Raw genomic sequence first — 8,519 nt, 5'->3', positions numbered from 1 at the left:
CTCAGTTCTTCCTCTGTGTCTCTGAGACTATCTCCATCCACTTCTCCCATCCATTCAGTTCCTTAGAATCCACGTATAAGTGAGATCATATGATATTAAAGGTTGGGTTGACTGCTCTCAGAGGCCACAGCGAGGCTGTGGACAGTCTGTGCAGCCAGGGGGCTTGTGCGGTGGAGACAGATGAGGGCAGGGTCAGGATATGTCGGGGAGAATGATTGGATAAGTGGGACAGGGGAAGAGGATGTGAGGCTAGCTGACCTGGTGGGTGTCAGTGCGGTTACCAAGATGGGGAAGAAGGAGGAAGGAGCAGTTGGGGGGGCGGGGGGTGTTAGGGATGCCTGTCGCAAAAGCTGAGCAGCGTGGGGCTGGAGGTCAAGCTGGGGAGCTACCATCACGATGGTGTTTAGGCCATGTGAGTGGGTGAGATTACGTGGAGAGAGGTTATAGGCTGGGAAAAGGGGGTCCCCAGTTGGATCCCTGGAGCGCCCCAACATTTAGAAGTCACGCACACAGAGGCGGAGTCTCCAGTGAAGGAAATGAGGAGTGGTGAGTGAGGTAGGAAGACGGCGGGGGGTGCCATGCAGGCCAGAGAGACAGAGCAAGTCATGTGGTCCCATCAGGTAGACAAGGACGGTGCCTCCACGCAGAGGTCACAGTGGCCTGGATAAGAGCTGTTTTCAGTGCAACGTCGAGACTGAAACCTGAATGAGAGAACGTGAGGCCTGAAGCTCCAGAGAAGTTTTGCTGTAAAGGGGAGCAGACATTTTGGCTGATAGCATGGTAGGGCTGTGGGATCCGAGAAGTTTGTTTCGGGAAGGGGGTACTAGAAGTTTGCATGGGAATGGACCTAAAGCTAGGACAGAACCGACAATGGCGAAGAGAGACTCACTGCAGGCTGGATTCTGAGGAGGCCATGGAAGTGCTGCCTGGGCACAGTGGGGGGCGGGGGGCAGCTGTGGAGGAGCTGGGCGCTTACTGAGGTCAGGAGGCCAGTGGCACAGAGCTGAGGGGTGTGCCAGTGGGAAAAGGAGGTGGCAGCCATCGAATTGTTTTCTTAGTAAATTATCTTGGCAGCTCATCAGCCACAAGTGAGGGAGGTAGAGGGAATATAGGAGATTTGAGAAAGGAGAAGTATGAAGCAGTAACTTTAAATATTGGGAAAGTATGTATGCTAAAGGCTTTCAGAAGAATTTGTGGGGGCCTGGTGCCCATTTGAGACTTGTGATCCTGCACTGAGTAAAGCCTGGCATTGTTCACCTGCGTGGATGGGCGGAGATTCGGGTTAAATGAGGTTGGGGCATTGCTAAACTCGTGTGACAGATGGAGAAAAGGGACGAGAGCATTAACAGTGAAAGCAGACAGGATGTCCTCCCAGTGACGGAGGGACAGGCAGGGTGACAGAGCAGACGGTCAGGATGGTGGGTGTGAGTGCGGGTGAGGAGTGATGGGAGTCAGCTGGAAGGGGGAGCGCGTGGTGCCAGACAGTGGGCTGCTGGAACAGAGTTTGGACATGGTGGCACAGGTATTGGTGATGACCAGGCTGGGCTTGACCACGGAAATGGTGATGGAAGGGGAGGGAGAGTGGCTGAGAACGGGCCAAGGGCGGGGCCACCGAGTCTGAGCCAGAAAGGAAGCTGACAGGCGGGGTCTGATTAGTGGGGCAAAAAAGATGAAAAGGAGACTAGAGGTCCTGTGGGAGCCAGGAAGAGGTTCAGTCTGATTAACAGAGTCAGAAAGCTGGAAGAACAGGATGTTTTGGTCAAAGGATAGAGTTTCTCTCAAGATAGATGAATTGCTAACAAACTTGTAAGCTAACACCCTGTGTAGTGACGTGCCTGGGTTTGTGTGGCTCAGAGGAGACGCAGTTTATTTAGCTCTATCATTTAGAATGCTGTTGTGGAGCCTTTTTTTATGGCTTATGAGCTTCATTACAGGGATCTCGTAAGCAAAGGCTTGCTGGTTTTCTTTCTTGTAGTTACGGGAAATTTAAAAAAAGCTCAGAAGCAGAGGAAAGAACAAAGCATACCCCTGTGTACTCATCACCCAGGTTCAAAATGCGCCAGCTTTTTGCTGTTCTTGGTTCATGTACCCTTCTACTGTTTTGTTCACCTGAGACGCCAGCTTTTTCCTTGAGTTAGGTTTTGTCAATGCCCCCGGGTTACATATTGGGTGTGTTAGCAGGCCCACTGGTAATGTGAACACTCGTGCAGCTAACATTTCAAAAAGGAAATACATGCACAGTGCAGGTATCTGTCCTTGAGTTTCCAGAGCGTGCTGCTTTGCATTTTGACTCACTGATAGCATATCAAACATTGTTTTTGATAGGCCAGGATATCTGCATCATCCCGATTACATTAAAAGAAAACATGCAAATAGTGTTAGGTGACATCCTTGCCTGATGTTCCAAGTCTGAGTAGGAATGTGTTTTTAAATCCCTTCCATTCCTGTTCCATTCCTTTGGTTGGACTTCGTTCATAGAGCATCTGCCCTTCATCTTCTGTGCCCCAGGCTTCCGGAAGGCATCACTGTCCTGTCCCCACACCAAACTTTCTCTCTCCAGGCCCTGCCTCTCCACTGTCACCAAGTAATAAGACGTGGTCCTGCATCTTCGTGGAACTGCTCTCATCCCCGAGTGCGCCCGTCTGCAGGCCTAGTTCTTCACAGTCTGTCTGGCTGTGCACTAGTAGTTGCTCTGCGGCAGCTGCTCTCCTTTGGTCAGTGGTGCCAGCTCCAGGTCTGGCTGCCTTTGTAGTTCTTTGAGAAGCGCAGACGAGGCGCTCAGCCTGGGCCCCAGCAGCAGCTGGCACTGCGTGTGTGCCAAGTCTGATGCTGAGGCTTTGAGCTGCTGACTCCTTCAGGAGTTTCCCTTCTTTCCTGCTGAGTCAGGGCGATTAGTCCTGATTTCATACCCAGCCTGTACTGAGTGTAATCCAGATCAGAGGCCGCTTTCTGGGGCCTCGGTCACAGGTCCTGACCTCTGCCTCCATGTTGAATGGTTGGCATTCCTCTGATGGCACTTACACCTTCTATCGCCCTAGCCCCAAGGGCCCCCGTGTGGGACGCTGTCCCTCAGTGTGTCACGCTCATTGGCACTGCCCTGTGGAGACTGGGCCCTTCTACCATGAGTTACTGGTTTGCGGCCATAGGATCATTTCAACAAGAAATCCATGGAATGCTAGTTTACCTTTTTCCCCCAAGCAGAGTCGTGTTTGGTCAGCTGTATAAAAGAGTAATAGCTAATTGGCACATACAAAAGCACATGTAAATTATCTATGTTTCAGAACTCACATTCGGGTATTGTCCCCCAGCGACAGCACCATGAGCTGCTTCTCAGGCTGGGGGCATTACCACCAGGTCCTGCAGCAGACTCAGGTGGAAGTTTGGGAGAAATCTGTGTCCTCGCGCCACCTTCCTCTTGACCTTTATCCCCTGCAGGTCTGACCAGAGTGGGCTCCTCGCCTCGCAGCAGGCTAGCTGCCCTGTGCGTGTCCTGCAGCCACAGGCCACGTTAGTAGTCACATCCCCTCCCAATCACAGTGTGCTTGAATCTGCGTCCCGTCCAGGGACAGCAGCCCTGCCTCCGTCCCCATCTCCAGAGGCCTGGAGCTGCTGCTCCCGCAGGATACGGTCTCCTTGTATTTAGGACTCGTTCTAGACTCCCTCACATTTCAGCATCAGTTATCATCTGGTGCCTCAGTTTGAACTGTGCTGGAAGATGAGACTCCGATATTCTTTGGTGTTACAAAGTTCAGAGGAGGTGAAGATTGCAGGCGCCAAGCCGCAGGAAGAGAAGGAAGGCTCCATTTCACAGAAGGTGGGATTTGACTCAGGTGGGCTAACTTGAAGCTTTTCTTCTCTCAATTCTCAGCCGAACTCCAGCCTTCCTGTCCCAGAAGTCCTCAGATGTAGGTTGAATGCATGGGCTGCTGGGGGTGTCCCTGAGGTCTCACCAGACAGATTGCGTGTCGTCCTTGGCAGCGTGTGGTGGCCTCAGTGCAGGGCTCCTTCCTCCTCAGGTCACGCAGGTGGTCTCACGCTCATATGGGCTGTCCCCTTGAATGCCCTTATGGGACGTTGGCTATGAAACATGTCTGGGTGAGGGCACCTGGGAGCACTGCATTTGGGATCTGTAGGACTCGTGGTCGGATCTGCTCCCTTCATTTTCTCTCCTTCACGTGAAGGGAAGCAGTGAGCTGGTGCTATCTCAGGAAAGTCTGCAGCGGGGATCGTTTTTGTTCTTGTCTGTCCTTCTGGTGTTCTTTGCTTAGTCACATGGAAGGTTTGCTGGTGTTTCTTGTACTATATCTTTTTTTTTTCTTTTTCCTGCAGAATAGAGCTTACCCTCCTGCCCCACACTGTGTGTGAGACTTACAGATGTGTCCAAGCATTTCACCTGGAAGGAATGCCAGGGTCTCATTCCTCCAGAGAAACTGGCAGGAGTTTATGTAGGACAAAGGCAGGGATTTCATGTCACTGAATTGGTGTTGAGTTATCACCCTTCTGAGCAGCATCAGCCTCTCCTGAGACCAGTCTAGACGATGCCCCTTCCCTTACTGCTTCATTTCCAAGTGAGGGTGCGGGAGAACCGCGGGTGTCTCAGGGAGTTTGTGGGGAAGGCAGAGCAGAGTGCAGCACCGTCCCTGTGTCCTCTGCTTGTCACTGCCCTGAAACCGTCTCTCTGCTCCACAGTGACATCTGCAGTGCACACGTCTCCCTTGCCCTGCCCGATTGACTGGGGAAGTCACAGCCATTTGGGGGTTGTATTTATTTAGCTCAGTGTCACTTCTGTGTGGTGGGCCTGTTCTGGGGTCAGTTTGTCACTGCAGGAGGGACAGGAAAACAGTGTCTCCTCACCATGAACCAGTGTCTTATGAAAATTTCAAACATGCATAAAGGTAGAAAATGTTTTCTTCATCATTTATCCATCACCTAGATTCAACAGTTACAACAATTTTGCCACATTTGCTTTATCTGTCCTTTGCCAAAGCATCTTAAGACACATCTCAGACATGTCATTTCATTCCTACAAACTTTAGTATACATCTCTAAAAATACAGGCATCAGCCAGTTTCCATAACTGCAGTGGCATAACACAATTAACTGTATTCCTTGTATGATCTGATACCCAGTCCCTAATCCTGTTTCCGCAGCTGTCTCCTTTTGGCAGCTCACTTATTTGAATCAGATTCCAAAGAAGGTCCTCACGTTATATTTGATTGTTCTGTCTCAAGTCGCTTTCATTCCAAGCAGTGCCTCACTCCTCTTCTCCGTGCCATGGACTTGTTGCAGTAATGGGCTGTTGTCTTAGGAGTGGCTCACATTTAGGTCTTTTTCTGCTTGCATCCTGGTAGTTCCTCTGTCCTTCTTGGCTCCTCCAAATAAAAATGAGCTCTAGAGGCTTGATCCAATTCTGGTACAGGCTTTTGCAGGAATGTTTCAGGGTGCTGCTGTGTGTTTCCTACTGCTGTGTGTTACCACGTCGGGAGGCACGCCAGGGCTGATAGTTGCTCAGAGTTATGCTAAGATCAATCCATCGGTGAGTGCAGGGATGACAGCCTGACCCTCGCAGTGAAAAGTTCCCGGTCACTTTCACCTGTTTTCACCCGCTCCTTATTGTGGCCTGGGTCTGGTATTTCATTAGGCTACACATGTATTAGCCAGGTTGCTGCGATATCTTGAAAGATAGTTCATAGAGGAAAGATGTTTAATTCTTTCTTCTTAATTGCCAATTTTCAACAAAGGTGAAAAGTTTGTGTCCTAGTTCTCATTTCGTCTAGTGCCTTGAGTCTGTCTGTCTGTCTCCCTCTGTCTGTCCCTTCGTTTCTCCCGACTCCCTTAATCACTGTGAACTCACGGGGTTTTGTATTTTGCTGTGTTTCAATAGAGTGTGTTCACCATTTCTTTTGATGTTCAGTTGTCCCATTTGGGGCCAGTGGGAGTCTCCTCCATAAAGTGTTCCTTTGGCATGACTCTCCCGCACTCTGATAGCAAGATGTCCCAGACTCGTTTTATAAAGTGCTGCTCTGGCATTGTAACCAGCTGTTCTCCAGGGACCCCTGTGCCATTTGGTGCAGAGGGAACTTGAGGAAGGGACCGTAGCTGTCGGTCATCAGTGCTTCCAGGCCTGTTTCGATGGACAGACCTAGAACAAAGACGTGGTTCAAACTGATACTCGTGAATTAAATTTTATGTTACAGGATTTTTTCCTTAGCCGATTTTATATTTGTGTCTCATTTCTCTTACACCGAGTCTTGGTTCCTGACAACATTATCATAAATACTTATTGGCATTATCGTATTTTATAAAAACACCAGTGTCCTTACAACTAATAGTTAAACTAGGGAAGAAGTGTGATTTCTTTGCAGCTTTATTTGTCAACAGAATATGTCCCTCTAAGGATGTACATTTGTGGATATGTCACCAACTTGAAAGTTAAGGTTCTTCTCTACATTTTGCTTTACAATTTTAGGGATTGTTTTTCCTTTTTGTTTAATTTTATTTTTTGAGTATTTAAACATTTGTGTTTCCAAAGTCAAATCAACCTAACAGGGTACATCCAGAGAAGGTTTACTTCATCCCTCCCTTTCTCTTTCCTCCCCCATAGATGACCATTTAAATTCAGTTTGTATTATCCTTCTCCATGCTTATTTTATCCATCATACGATAAACAAATACATAAATACATTCACGTTCCCTTCCTTTTTTGCACAAAACATAGCACAGTTTATAGACTATTCTGTGCCTTGCTTTTTTTGCTAAACACTGTGCCCTGGGTTTGCCCCACACTGGCGCATAGTGCTCCTCACCATTCCTGTTGTGAAATGCCTGGGCAGGTCTCATTGTCTCAGGGACCATGGGCGGTCGGTCAGCCAGGTCCCTGGTGCTGGGCCTGGGGCTGCCTCGGTGACTAGCCTGAGACAGCACTCAGTTCCTGTCTTTGCCAGTCTGTCTGGGATTAACCTCTAGAAGTGTGATTACTCAGTCAAAGGATAGATGCATGTATACTTTTTCTAGACATTGACTGTATTTTTCCTAAAACTTTGGTTATTTAGTTGAATTTTATTAACATTTCCACCTAGAAGCAACACAATTTATTTTGCCATTTTAATGTTAAATCTCCTCAAGCACCCATGTACCCCATCTTTGTATGGAACATATTATTGGAAGTGTGATTTTAAGATCTATTAATTTCCTTTACTTAATTGAAGTGTCACTTACTGAGTATTGAATGTAGAAGATGAAAAGATTGCTAAGACATGGCATGGTCCTAAACCTCAAAAGATTTCAGATTGAATAATTTGGGATTTATTTTCTTCTATTTGCTTCTCATTCTGTTTGTCATATATTTTTTTCCATGCTGGTTGTCAAGAGACTGGTAATAAGGCGCTGGGAAATGCATTTTTATCTGCTATACCAGGCGATGCCTGTGGGGGCAGAGACGGTGTCATAAAGTGAGCTAGAGATGCGATCCACAGATGTTAACTGAACACCCCCTGCTCTGAATAGAACAGCAACACATGGAGTTCCTCCCTCTTGGCATTTACACCCTAGTACAGGAGACAGGTCAAAAACCAAGGAACAATCAGATAATTACAAGTTCTGTGTGCTTTGAAAGAATCAAATCTGAGATAAAAACAGTCTTAGCCAGGGGCTGCCTTTAGGTGAGGGAGGGGCAGCTGACACACCAGGCCATGCAGAGGTGGGGAAGGGGTCATTTCAGGCCCAGGAAACAGCGTGTACAATGGCCCCGAGGCAGGCACCAGCTTGGGGCATCTGAGAACTGGAACAGAAAGGACAGTGGGGCAAGGTCATGGCAGGACCTCAAGTTTTAGGTTAAGGATTAGGATTGTATTTTAAGTGTTTCAGGAAACCATGGAGGACATTTAAGCAAGGGAATGACATCTGATACCGATAGGTCGTGTATTTATTCTTTCTATAGTTTGGAAGGCTATTCAAATATGATGCTGAGCTCCAAAAGCAGCAACACTGTCTCTTCTGAAATTCAAGGTGGAGGTAGTTTTCCGTCTTGCTCCTTTATTCAGGACAGCTGCTGCTAGTACTCACTGTAGGGCGTCTGAGGATTTCTTTTCAGTAGCATCCCTTGATGTTCAGATAATTACAATAAGTGGTTGTAATTGGATTATGTACTTGGGCTGTGGACAGGAGCATGATACCTACAAATTCTCTTCTTCAGACCTGCAAATCCAAGAGACACCTCTCTCTGGAAGATAAGAGAGCTTCTTTCTCAAGATCAGAAAAGGTCTGTGTTGCTGCTGTCACATTTACATGAAATTAATTATGGCATCAAGAGCAATTTTCTGGACAGAAAGGCATTTTCAGTGTATTTATTTCTGTTTCTGTTACAGGAGACAAGGGATACCTCTGTAGGGGCTCCTCAGAAGGAAGGTGACGTACTCAGAACCCAAGGAGCTTGCTTCCTGGGAGGGCTCCTATCTGATGTGTAGGAGGCAGAACGTCACACTGACTCTTCAAGGGGAGCCTACGGGGGATCAAGACCA

At 48.0% G+C, this 8,519-nt stretch overlaps 1 protein-coding gene across 3 annotated transcripts in view; it reads left to right on the top strand.

Annotated features, from left to right (window-relative positions):
- Nucleotides 1-8,519, top strand: part of RFLNA (refilin A) — a 197,380-nt gene that overhangs the window by 23,943 nt on the left and 164,918 nt on the right. The gene's annotated exons all lie outside the window — the stretch shown is intronic.

Source organism: Hipposideros armiger, unplaced genomic scaffold, assembly GCF_001890085.2.
Source record: "Hipposideros armiger isolate ML-2016 unplaced genomic scaffold, ASM189008v1 scaffold_128, whole genome shotgun sequence".
Taxonomy (NCBI): domain Eukaryota; kingdom Metazoa; phylum Chordata; class Mammalia; order Chiroptera; family Hipposideridae; genus Hipposideros; species Hipposideros armiger.
This window is presented reverse-complemented; position numbering and strand designations above follow the sequence as displayed.